The sequence below is a fragment of the Stomoxys calcitrans genome, chromosome 2 (assembly GCF_963082655.1).
Source record: "Stomoxys calcitrans chromosome 2, idStoCalc2.1, whole genome shotgun sequence".
NCBI lineage: Eukaryota > Metazoa > Arthropoda > Insecta > Diptera > Muscidae > Stomoxys > Stomoxys calcitrans.
This window is the reverse complement of record NC_081553.1, coordinates 127,869,178-127,882,425: the sequence shown is the minus strand read 5'-3', so window position 1 is coordinate 127,882,425 and position 13,248 is coordinate 127,869,178.

Below are 13,248 nucleotides of genomic sequence, written 5' to 3'. Positions count from 1 at the left end.
TTCGTGGCGTTAGAGCATTTGTGGGGCTTCGTTTTATTGTCTTTCTCTTTTCGAACATTTCTATTGGCGTCTGTTTATGGGGAGTGAATGAGCAAAAAAAATGATTTCCATTTGTGGACCCATTGGAAAAGTTCATGTTAACAATAGAGAAAACCAAAAAACATGAATATGGAAATATAAACTATGTTAGTGTACACAAATATACATATAGTGCTATGAAAAGCATTAAAAATTGCCTGTCTGTTAATTTCAGTTAATTTCCACGTCTGGCAACAATTTTGTTTTTTTTGGTGCCACAGCATATCTTAAGTAGATTTTCAACAATAAAAAAAAATATTTATTTTAAATGATCAGGATACTGCCTAAGCAACATAATGGCTTAAATATCTGTCGTATTAATGCACAAAGCCTGAATAACAAACTTGACCAATTCAAGATGATTTTTGAGAACTTTAACATTGACAAAGTTGGTTTGTCGGAGACGTGGCCGAATCAGTCCACACCTGATAGGTATATTGATCTTTCAGGATATTGTGTGCTCAGAGCTGATTGATTACATCGTGGGGCGGCACCGCTCTTTATCTGAGGAACTACCTAAATACTCAGTTATGTATAACGTCAAAGCCAGGTGACCCAATTGAATATGGTTTTTGGCTAAGGTATCTGCTGCCAGGGGGGTGCGTTTGCCGAACGAACAACGGTACCGATAAGCGAGATTTTTTCTCTGTTCTTGAACCTCTCTCACATGCTTATTCAAACATTGTGGTTGCTAGGGACTTTAACTCTAACGTTTTACTGGACACTGGCTTGATGTTCGAAACGTCTTTTTTGGGAATTTTGCCTGTTAATTTGACAATTTTCACGCATTTTTCTGCTTCCTGCAGCACGCTTCTCCACCTGATCTTTGCTAGTGAAACCTTAAAAAATCCTGCTATACTACCAGTTAGTGAGTGTTTCGCGACTGTATAGTCTGACGCTGTTGGATCGGATGGTATTGATCCTAGACTCTTGCTCCCACTTATGATTCTTGATGTCACCTATGTTTTCAATAGGATTTTGATCACGAGTTATTTTCTATCAGCGTGAGAGCATGCCAAGGCCATCCCACTCCCTAAGAATTCTAAGGAATATAGACCAATGATGATTCTTTGTTACATGTCGAAGGTCTTTGAGAAATTGTTATAATTGCAAATGTCGTCTTTTATCAACGAGAACTCTTTGTTATATGTAACAGTCCGGGTTTCGTCCTAACCACAGCTGCATAACTGCCTTGGTAGAGGTCACTGAGAAGATCAGGGTCAATTTGTAGAATGACAAGATCAATTTTCTTGTTCTTCTTGACCATTCTAAGGCATTTAACATTGTGTATCATTCCTTGTTATGTGACAAGATGAAACATCTTTATAATTTTTCTTCTACGTCCGTTTGTCTTATTATATCGTGCCTGAAATACCGCACTCAGTCCTTCAGTTATCAATCTTCTGTATCGTCACATCTGCCTGTTTAAAAAGGTGTTCCTCAGGGGTCAATTCTGGGTCGTCTTTTCATTGTATATTAATGACTTGGCAACTCAATTGTCTTTTTGTACGTTGAGGATGTACAGATATATATTGGCAGTACGAGGGATAAGGTTGCTGAAAATATACGTCTGCTTAATCATGATCTGTCAAGAGTCAGCTTGTGGGCGAAAGCCAGTGTCAGGTTGTCTCGTTTTTCATAGATGTCGGTATATTCATTAAAGACGCTTGATATTGATTTTTTATAAAATAAACCGATCTGCAAAGTCCTGTTTGGGGGATGTTTTTTTTTTGGGGAAGGGGTGGACCCTCAGAAACTTGGTCCCACATTTGGATATCAGATTCGTATTGTACTCGCAAATACCTTTCATTTGAGTCCCATATTGCCATGGTCGGTAAATATGTCCGATTTAGGGATGTTTTGGTGTTTTGGGTGGTCCCCCGAACACTTAGTCCAACAATTGGATATCAGATACGTTTTCTAATCTTAAATACCTTTCATTTGAGTCCCATGATGTCGTGATTGGTCTATATATATATTTGATAAGTTTTGGTGGTGGGGCGGCCCCCCCTAGGTACCCCATCCGAAACTTGGATACCAAATTCTTGTTTTTAGGTTACTACAATATAAGAGAGCACACAAAATTTGGCTTAAATCGCACCACCCATTTCCGAGATCTGGGGTTTCTGAAAATTAGGATAAGGGGGAGGGTCCGCCCCCCTTCAGATATCAAAAAATGTAGTACTTTATTTTCACCACAGGATCATTATGCACCATCTGTGAAAATTTCAAGAAAATCGGTTCAGCCGTTTCTGAGTCAATAAGGAACACACAAACAAACAAACAAATTGATTGATATATATATTTAAGATTTAGCTATTATGAATCAGTAACTATCGTCATTGATGAACTTTGTATTCTGAATACATTCATATTTGCTTGCTTCAGCACTGTTTTTACTTTTTTCCTATGCCATTCTGTCGAGAAAGTATGAAAAATTCCAAACATCTGTAATATGAGAATTCTCACAGCATTACCAGACATTTACATAAAGAATAAGCGTTTGACATTTGTCTCACTCCACTTCAAACGAATTCTAGGAATTCTCAATAAAGCTTATTCAAAGACGTTAATCATAATGAAAAAGAAATGCTTCTGTGATTTCAGTATGCCAATCTGAACATACAAATGTGTCTTGTACTTAATTTAAAATATTTCATAACTTAACCAATTCAGCCACAACCATGGTGTCGAATAACCAACAACAAGGAAGCACAGGCAGAGTAAAAATATTAACGTGGAAGGAGAACATCATTCGAATACCCTACACTTATATGTACAAGCATTCAAGTTGAAACACCCCTACGAGAAATGTGTAGTCATTTGCCCCAAATATACCGGTCCTAAACTGGAGAATTAGTTACCAGTCACAGGACATATCCTACAGGGAAATGCGACAGGTCCTAAACCTGTCACGGGATAGGTCCTCTGGTGATGGGGACCGGTCCAAGTTCTCGTCCCCTGTCGCTCGCGGTGCCGAATTGCCACCATTCTAACACCGTAGGATAGGTCTTGGGACAGTTCGAAACGGATGAGTGTACTTTGCAAGTATTTTAAAGGGAGATAACATTAGTTAGCAAATTTATTTAACGGATAAGCAATTTTTAACAATAATTAAGCGATTTTTATACCCTCCACCATAAGATGGGGGGTATACTAATTTCGTCATTCTGATTGTAACTACTCGAAATATTCGTCTTAGACCCCATAAAGTAAATATATTCTTGATCGTCGTGAAATTTTATGTCGATCTAGCCATTTCCGTCCGTCCGTCCGTCCGTCTGTCTGTCTGTCGAAAGCACGCTAACTTCCGAAGGAGTAAAGCTAGCCTCTTGAAATTTTGCACAAATACTTCTTATTAGTGTAGGTCGGTTGGTATTGTAAATGGGCCATATCGGTCCATGTTTTGATATAACTGCCATATAAACCGATCTTGGGTCTTTACTTCTTGAGCCTCTAGAGTGCGCAGTTCTTATCCGATTGGGATGAAATTTTGCACGACGTGTTTTGTTATGATATCCAACAACTGTGCCAAGTATGGTTCAAATCGGTCCATAACCTGATATAGCTGCCATATAAACCGATCTTGAGTCTTGACTTCTTGAGCCTCTAGAGTGCGCAATTCTTATCCGATTGGAATGAAATTTTGCACGACGTGTTTTGTTATGATATCCAACAACTGTGTCAAGTATGGTTCAAATCGGTTTATAACCTGATATAGCTGCCATATAAATCGATCTTGGGTCTTGACTTCTTGAGCCTCTAGAGTGCGCAATTCTTATCCGATTGGAATGAAATTTTGCACGACGTGTTTTGTTATGATATCCATCAACTGTGCCAAGTATGGTTCAAATCGGTCCATATCTTATATCCTTTTTTTTGCCTAAGAAGAGATGCCGGGAAAAGAACTCGACAAATGCGATCCATGGTGGAGGGTATATAAGATTCGGCCCGGCCGAACTTAGCACGCTTTTACTTGTTTAAAAATTAATTAAGAATCATAAGCTATGGCAATTGAAACTTTTCATTCCCTGTAGGATATGTCATGTGACAGGTAACTAATTCTCCAGTTTAGAACCGGTATATTTGGGGCAATTGACTACACATTTCCCGTAGGGTTATGATTCTTAATTATATTTTAAAAAGTCGTAACTACTCATACCGATATATAGTATACATGAAAAGAGTTCAGACTTCGATATTAGGTTAATAAGCTAAAATGTTCCCAAACAATCTAAAATGTCTCTCTTTCAGCATTGCGACATAGGTGTAGGGTACGAATAATGTTTACATTATATGTGGCTAATTATAAACGAACAAACATTGGCTGTAGGCCATGTACGACCAGTCACAGGGCACAAGGCAGGAGAGTAGCACAGTCAACACAAACCAATCTGCAAGCCATCGGACATAACGACATCCATATCAGGCATACTCATATGCTACGTATGTTCATTTGTGTAGACAAATGTATGACACATATGTTTGTACATATGTGTGGATGTATCAGTCGGTAACTACAGATGGATGCTTGAGTATGAGGAGGCTAACCGCGCACATCGAGGTGGCGTACAGTAGACGTTCAAAGCGCAATGGTGGAAGTGACTACAACAGAAATACAGAAATGGTGGAAAAGGCCACAACCAGAAGCAACAAAAACAATAAATCCAGCGACACATTCGTGGCTGGAGCGGTGAAAAGCCATTGGCTGGGAAGTTGATTAGGTTTTGTGGTATGGATGAAATGGTTGGTTGACTATGTTGATGATATTTGTTCCATAAAGAAACGAGGGTGGTTTCGTAAGTACAATTCGGAAGTACCTTAAGAAGAATAGAATATAGATAAGTGGACATATTGCATATTATTTCAAAGGCCGCTGGCTTATGATCTTGTTTATTTACTTAATAACCGTCTGATCCATCAGGGTAATCGGTCGAATGGACGCTGTTGATGAAACTGCAAAGGTTACCGGCCAGACATACTGGTATACTCTTTGGGGTGTTGGGCGAACCAACAAACTAGAAGTGTGTTTGTAAGTTGTCGTCTCAAACGTCAATCGCGATTGAATCACGAGTGAGCCACTTGATTCGTGAGTTAGATCCAAATCCAATCATATAATAGTGCATAAAACCAGTGTGAGCAAATCTATCAGTTGTATCAGAATACCTGTTATTATCGGTAGTTTTGGGCAGCACTTTTTCTCAACGTCTGCCAAATTCTTATTGAAATTATAAAATTTTGTGATTAAAGTTAAAAAGATCGCAGCAGCCGCCTCAACTCCTACAGATCAAGGATTGATGCCGATGTGCAGGATGTATGTCTCGATTGTGATCTGGGACCTCACGTCACCTGCCCAGCCACACCCACTCGACTCAGGCTCAGATCCCTCTGGACGCTAGAGATAGCGATGGCACTATAGATATTTTATTTCTTCTGGATATCGATTGATATTTTCCTATCGATACCGGCAAAGTTAAATTTTTTGAAAAATTTAACAAAATAGTGTATCAGTATGGTATGGTATGGTATGCCAGAGTGAGCGTGCGATATGCTCCCACTATGGCATACCATACCACAAGATACACTACGCCTATAGAGGGCGCAATTTTCATCCGATAGGTGAGGGTATACTAATCTCGTCATTCTATTTGTAACACCTCGAAATATGCGTCTAAGACCCCATAAAGTATATATATTCTTGATCGTCATGACATTCTAAATCGATCTAGCCATGTCCGTCCGCCTGTCTGTCGAAAGCAAGCCAATTTCCGAAGGAGTAAAGCTAGACGCTTGAAATTTTGCACAAATACTTTTTATTAGTGTAGGTTGGTTGGGATTGTAAATGGGCCAAATCGGTTCACGTTTTGATATAGCTGCCATATAAACCGATCTTGGGCCTCTAGAGGGCGAAATTCTCGTCTGATTTTTGCACGAGATGTTTTGGTATCACTTCCAACAACTGTGCAAAATATGGTTCAAATCGGTGCATAACCTGATATAGCTGCCATATAAACCGATATGGGGTCTTGAATTCTTCAGCTTTTAGAGGTCGCAATTCTTATCCGATTGGAATGAAATTTTGCACGACGTGTTTTGTTATGATATCCAACAATTGTGCCAAGTATGGCGCAAATCGATGCATAATCTGGTATAGCTAGCATATAAACCGATCTTGGGTCTTGACTTTTTGAGCTTCTAGAGGGCGCAATTCTCGTCCAATTTGACTGAAATTTTACACGCGCTGTTTTGGTATCACTTCCAACAACAGTGCTAAATATGGTCTAAATCGGTTCATAACCTGATATAGCTGCCATATAAACCGATCTTGGATCATGACTTCTAGAGCCGCTGGAGAGCGCAATTCCCATCCGATTTGGCTAAAATTTTGCATGAGGTTATGATTATGATCCCCAACAACTGCGCTTAGTATGGCACAAATTGGTAAATAACCTGGTATTGCTGCCATATAAACCGATCTGGAATATTGATTTCTTGAGCCTCTAGAGGGCGCAATTCTTATCCGATTTGGCACAGATTTTGTACAACGGTTTCTCTCATGACCGTTAACATACGTGTCTAATATGGTCTGAGTCCATTCATAGCTTGATACAGTTCCCATATAAACCGATCTTCCGGTTTTGCGTCTTGAGCCCCTACAAGGCGCAATTCTTATCCGAATGGACTGAAATATTACACAATGACTTTTGCAATGTTCAGCATTCATTCATTTATGGTCTGAATCAGACTGTAACTCCACTAACATAACAGTTCTTATTCATTATTCTTTAAAGAGATACCGCGCAAAGAACTCGATAAATGCGATCCATGGTGGAGGGTATATAAGGTTCATTCCGGCCGAACTTAGTACGCTCTTACTTGTTAACAATAATTTCGCTAATGACTTACAACTCACTTTATTAAATTTGGTTATATTCGATCTGTGCATTGATAATACTTCTATATAATTCGATCGACCGGATTTTACTTCTCATTTTCATTTGAAATATAGGTTATGGGAAATTAACGATAGTATCGATACTATCGATATTAATTATAAGAAATATCGAATGTTGCGATTGGCAGCTCTACTTAACGCAGAGTTCCTGGATCTGGGTACTCAACAAAATCAAGCAGAATCAACAAACTGCTACAACAACGTTGGAGAATTTCCCGGCAAGTGTGTATCAACGAGTAGTTCTAGTGTTTCCTCACTAGACATTGCCTTATAGATGTCCCAATCGTGTGCTCTAGTGGCTTTCAGCCTTTTGAAGAGTTTTCTGCAGTCCTTCCTTCGACCAACCAGCTCTGGAGTCCACCATGGCGGTCGCTGGATGCCTCTTGACTTGGCACTGGGACATGCTGACACAAGCGAGTCATTAAGGGCCTTCGTGATCCTCTTGACCATTATGTCTATATTCTCCACAGTTTCCACTTCCTTTTCTGGTCTAGAAGGGATAGACGTGCAGAGTTTGTGCCGAAATTTATCTCAATCCGCTCTTCTTCTGTTTGGCCGAGGGACCACTTCTGCAGTATTTTTTCCAAGGTTTCAACTTGATTAGAGAAGCTATGGTCATCCAACACTACCATATACAAATTTTATTAGCGTATGCATTCCAATATAGATATGGCAAGGCTGTGTTTGCGAAAACCGGAACCGGCCTGATAGAAATCATTTGGTTACAGATACTAAAAGCAGTGACTACCAAAGAATATTTGTCACAACTTCAATCCTGGACAATGATTTTGAGTGCGTGCGTCCTAGGCGGAATGGGTTTAAATCTCAGTATAGCGGCAAAAGAATAACACCACAGCGGAAGCCTGCGGATTACCAGTTGAGCTGTTTCGCCAGCATCAGCTTGTTTAAACAATCTGCGTAGTTGGTTGTATATGCGATTACAATGCTGTATTCAGTGCATAAAATAGGAACAAGAATAATGGCAATAGCGTATTTTCCACAACTTTTTCTTTTTTTTCTTCTTTTTCAGAACCCAGGGACGGAGATTTGTTTTAGATTGCCTCACAATAATACGGTCCTGCAGGCGAAGATCTGGGTGATCGCGGAATGCGTGAGGTGGTGTAGTGTTAACGCGAGGACATCCAGATGTCCATGCATGGATGTTATTGCCATAAGGGCAATAACATCCAGGACGGTAAGATCACAAACAGTCTTGAAATGTAAGAAGGAGATAAGCGCCTTCTCTGAGGATGGCAAGATCCGCATCGTTTGGGATCCGTGCCATAGCGGAGTAACTGGGAATGAGAAAGCAGACGATTTGGCAGTAAAGGCCAGGGAACTGTCCTACATAAACTTGATTAACCCGAAGCCTTTCGGCGAAAATCCAATGGGAAGGTCCAGATCGTGAGAAGACGAGGCTATTGCTGAATGGAAGTAAGATGGAGGTCAGTATAACTTTTGGTATCATAACTGAACATATAGAACTACGAGAACGTTTATATAAAATCGGTGCGGCTAGTAATAGCATTTGTAGGGCATGCGGGGAAGATGATGAGACGTTGGAGCATTTGCTATGTCATTGCCCGGCTTTCGCGTCTAACAGAAACCGTCACTCAGGCGGGGACACAACGCCATGAGCATGGAAAACAATTAAGAATTTTGTAAGTATTACGGAATTCCTAACTTAGATTTTCTTTTTCGAGGTTACTTTTTTAGTATTTAGAGAGCATGAGGCGGATAAATATAAACACCCTCTTTTCAACCTAACCTAACCTAGAAGCGTATTTTGTTTAAAGATATAGAAAAATTGGCCCATATCAATCATAGGAGTTCAGATGCATAATAAAACAATCCGTACCTAATTACCTGAGAATCCATCCAAAATTATAGTGCGTCAGAAGTCAATAGCGTATGCACACATATAGCTTCAACTAAATCATAACCGATTTCGATGAAATAAGAAGAACATGTGAGTATGGGTATTCTCATGGAATGATGAACACTCTCATGGAATGAAGACGTTGCAAAATCATGCATTGCAATGGTGTCATTATTATGAACAGGCGTTGTTGACAATATTGTCAACATGAGGGGATAATTTTATGAACGTCTGCTGTTGATTTCATGCACCGACCGTTATGAACATCATCCCAACAAAATGTGTAATTAAACCAACTTTAAGTTTAAATTACTCCTAAAATATTGTATAAAAATAAGCCGCTGTGGTGCAATGTGGTAAGGCGTTTCTAAACACACAATCATGGGATGGATGGAACACAGGTTCGATCACAGAAGCGCACTACACCTTTTTTCAGTCTTTAAAAAAGTGTGCACTAGGCGTTGTCGGAATGAGAACGGCGGTGGACAGTTTTGAACCTTTTGTTCACAATAAACTGTTGTTAATTTATGAAATTTGTGGTTGATCTGACAACATCTGTGTGTGCGTGGGGTCGATTAGACAACGCCGTGCTTGAATTTTTCTTTGGGAATTATTCAATGCTTCGTTTTAATAGCTTTATTCCCTCTTATCTCTTCCAACTGCCGATATAGCTTCGAACAAATGTTGATCAAAACCTATGCTACGCAATTTTTCGTTCCATTTACTCATTGGGAATTGAATGTGTTAGCACTGCAGTTTGTCAAAAAACAATGGATGAATTCTACTTCACATGTCACTTCTTTCTAAATGTAAATACGTTCGTATTTAAATATGTATGTACGAACATATACGTACACACCCCCTAGCCCCGTATATCCGTCCATCGCTACAACAACTGTCGAGCACTCTTTCATTCATTAATGCCACCAAACATCGAGACCACACCAACATTGTCGCTATCACTAGCACCAATATTCCAGTACTCGCTCATTCACTCACTCCTTCTCACACACTTCACAATGACACAATGGTATCTGATGTCGCTCGTCCAATAATGATATTGGGTGACAATCTATACCTACTGTCTGTCCGTCTGGAAGTTTGTCTGTCCTTACGCTTGCCCTATCTTCAGCCTTTCTCAGTATATGTGTGAACTGTCGTGTGATCATTGTTGCTTATTAGCTGTGGCCGACAAGGAATGCACACACACACACACAAGCATACTCCAATGACTTGGCTGTAGAAGTACAACCATATCCGCCAGGACAGGGGTAGTAAAACCCGAACTGATTTACAAACTGATACTTGGTGTCATCCAGCCATCCAATAAGTTCACTTAGGGTGTGTGGTAACGGGGGAGGGGTTATGAGCTGGTTCATCCACTAGTTTTTTCTTCAGCTTTTTGTATTTAGTTAGGGGCAATATTCTTATTGTCATGCCTTTCATGGTGTTGTTTGTAATGAATTGAATAGTGTAGTCTCTGGAAATTGAATTATAACGACCAAATAGTACGGTGCACAAATGTGTGCTATTGGAACTTTTAACATAAGCATATGACCTTGTATGCTAATTTAGTCTTATACCAGTTTTAGTCCTTATCAGACTAACTTGATTACCTTAAATACAACAAGTGGCTGCCGAAGTTACAAATTGCAGCCGAACAGACGTAAACTAATTTCACACCCACACCGAACGAAAAATTAATGCCAACGGTATTGATAGCAAAGTAGTACCAAACCAATACCTTATGGTATGGTTGATGTGATAGTGATAGTAATGACCATATGGTATCAATTTTTTCTCTCGATGTAGTAGGTTAGGTTAAAATGTCAGTCTTCCATCAGACTCACTTAAACGTTTTTGTCTATTGTGATGCCACAGGAACATGAGAAGACCAAGAACTGCGAATGTTCACATCCGATAAATCAGAGAAGTTTTCTGAGAAATGAAAACTTACAGTTGAACTCCTTCTGACTTCAAGTGTGGGACACACTTACAGCACATGTTTAACAACAAAGCACACACACACACACAGCATATAGTCCCTTCTTCCAAGACGTCCTCAAAGCTCCTGCAGAAGTCGTTATTGGCAAACTTCAGCTCGTCAGCATATTTTCCGACCAGTCATGACGGACACAATAACCGAGACGTCTGTTCTAGCCAGTGACAGCATAGCTGCTGAACTCATCAAATTGAGATGGGGCCACATAATTTTGGAGCGTTCACAACCCACTCTGTTCAGCCATCTCGTAAAGAGATCTGCGAAAGTCGAGTGGATTTTTGAATTCAGAAATATGTTCCCCAGAAATTTAAAGGCTGGTTGGCTGTCTGAGAAGATAGTTATGCCAATCGTCGTTATCTCATTATATCTTAGCCATTCCACCACTTCTCGAATTGCAAGGATTTCCGCGACAGCGACCTAACCCCTCAAATCGGACATTTTTATCGACCATGGCAATATGGATCTTAAATGGATGGTCTTTGGGAATAGAGCACGAAATTGACTTTAAATTTTAGGGCCAAGTCTCTGGGGGTCCACCACACCCCAAGAAGGACTTTTACTGACCATTGCAATGTGGGGTTTAAATATACTTGAATGTAGAAAAATCCAAAGGAAAATTGGAATACATTTTCAACTAGAGAAATTTTTTAATTCAGAGTACTCCTCTCTAACATAGCATAATCGGGCGCAGCAGAGCGGGACGGGCTCAGTAGTCTTATATATAGGGGGGGGGCGGACCCTCCATCTTACCCTAATTTTCAGAAACCCCAGATCTCGGAAATGAGTGGTGCGATTTAAACGAAATTTTGTTTGCTCTTATATAATACCCTAAAAATTAAAATTTGGAATCCAAATTTTGGATGGGGTACCTAAGGGTACCCCAAAACACCCCTAAATCGGACATATTTACCGACCATGGCAATATGGGACTCAAATGAAAGGTATTTACGAGTACAATACGAATCTGACAACCAAATGTGGGACCAAGTTTCTGGGGGTCCACCCCTTCCCCAAAACATCCCCCAAACAGGACTTATTTACTGACCATGGCAATATGGGGCTTAAATAAAATGTATTTGAGTGTAGAATACGAATCTGATATACAGATGTGGGACCAAGTGTTTAGGGCCGCCCATCCCCGAGAACATCCCCAAAGAGGACAAATTTACGACCATAGCAATATGGGGCTCACATGAAAGGTCTTTGAAAATAAAGCACAAATCTGATATCAATATTCGGGAAAAGTGTCTATGGGGACACCCCACCCCCATAACACTACCCAAATAGGAAGTATTTGCTGACCATTGCAATATGAGGCTTAAATTAGAGGTTTTTTTAGAGTAGAACACGAATCTGATATATATCACTGAGTGGCCGCCCTATCCCTCAATACACCCCCCAAACCGGTCATGTTTGCCGACTTGGAAAAATGATATCTGATATCAACATTAGGGACCAACTGTCTAAGGATGTCCCACCACCATAACAACCCTCAAATAGGACGTATTTGCTCACCTGGGTCTTCAAGACAGTGGAGCTCGATATTCATAGTTTTTAGGGCCCATACCCCAAACCGGACATATTTGCTGGCTTTTGCAATACTGGATTTAAATGAATGGCATTTGAGATTAGAAAACGAATTTGATATCCAATTTTGAGGTCAATGCCAATATGGGGTTCAAATAAATGATATACACATATATGGGAATAGAGCACGTTGCTGATATATTTTCAGGGCTGTGTGTTTGGGGGACCACCCCACTTCACAAAACACCCCTAAATCGGGCATATTTACCGCCCATGTCAATGTGGGGCTTAAATGAAAGGTATTGGGAGGCAGAGCAAGAATTGATACCCACTTTCGGGACCAATTTTCTGGGGGTCTACCCCTTTCCCAAAATACTCCACAAATAGCAATTTTTTACTGACTATCGCAAAATGGGGCTCAAATAAAGGTATTTGGGAGTAGAATACGAATTTGATATCCAAATGTAGGACCATGTAAAGGGTGATTTTTTTGAGGTTAGGATTTTCATGCATTAGTATTTGACAGATCACGTGGGATTTCAGACATGGTGTCAAAGAGAAAGATGCTCAGTATGCTTTGACATTTCATCATGAATAGACTTACTAACGAGCAACGCTTGCAAATCATTGAATTTTATTACCAAAATCAGTGTTCGGTTCGAAATGTGTTCAAATTTTGACAAATTTTGTTCAGCGATGAGGCTCATTTCTGGTTGAATGGCTACGTAAATAAGCAAAATTGCCGCATTTGGAGTGAAGAGCAACCAGAAGCCGTTCAAGAACTGCCCATGCATCCCGAAAAATGCA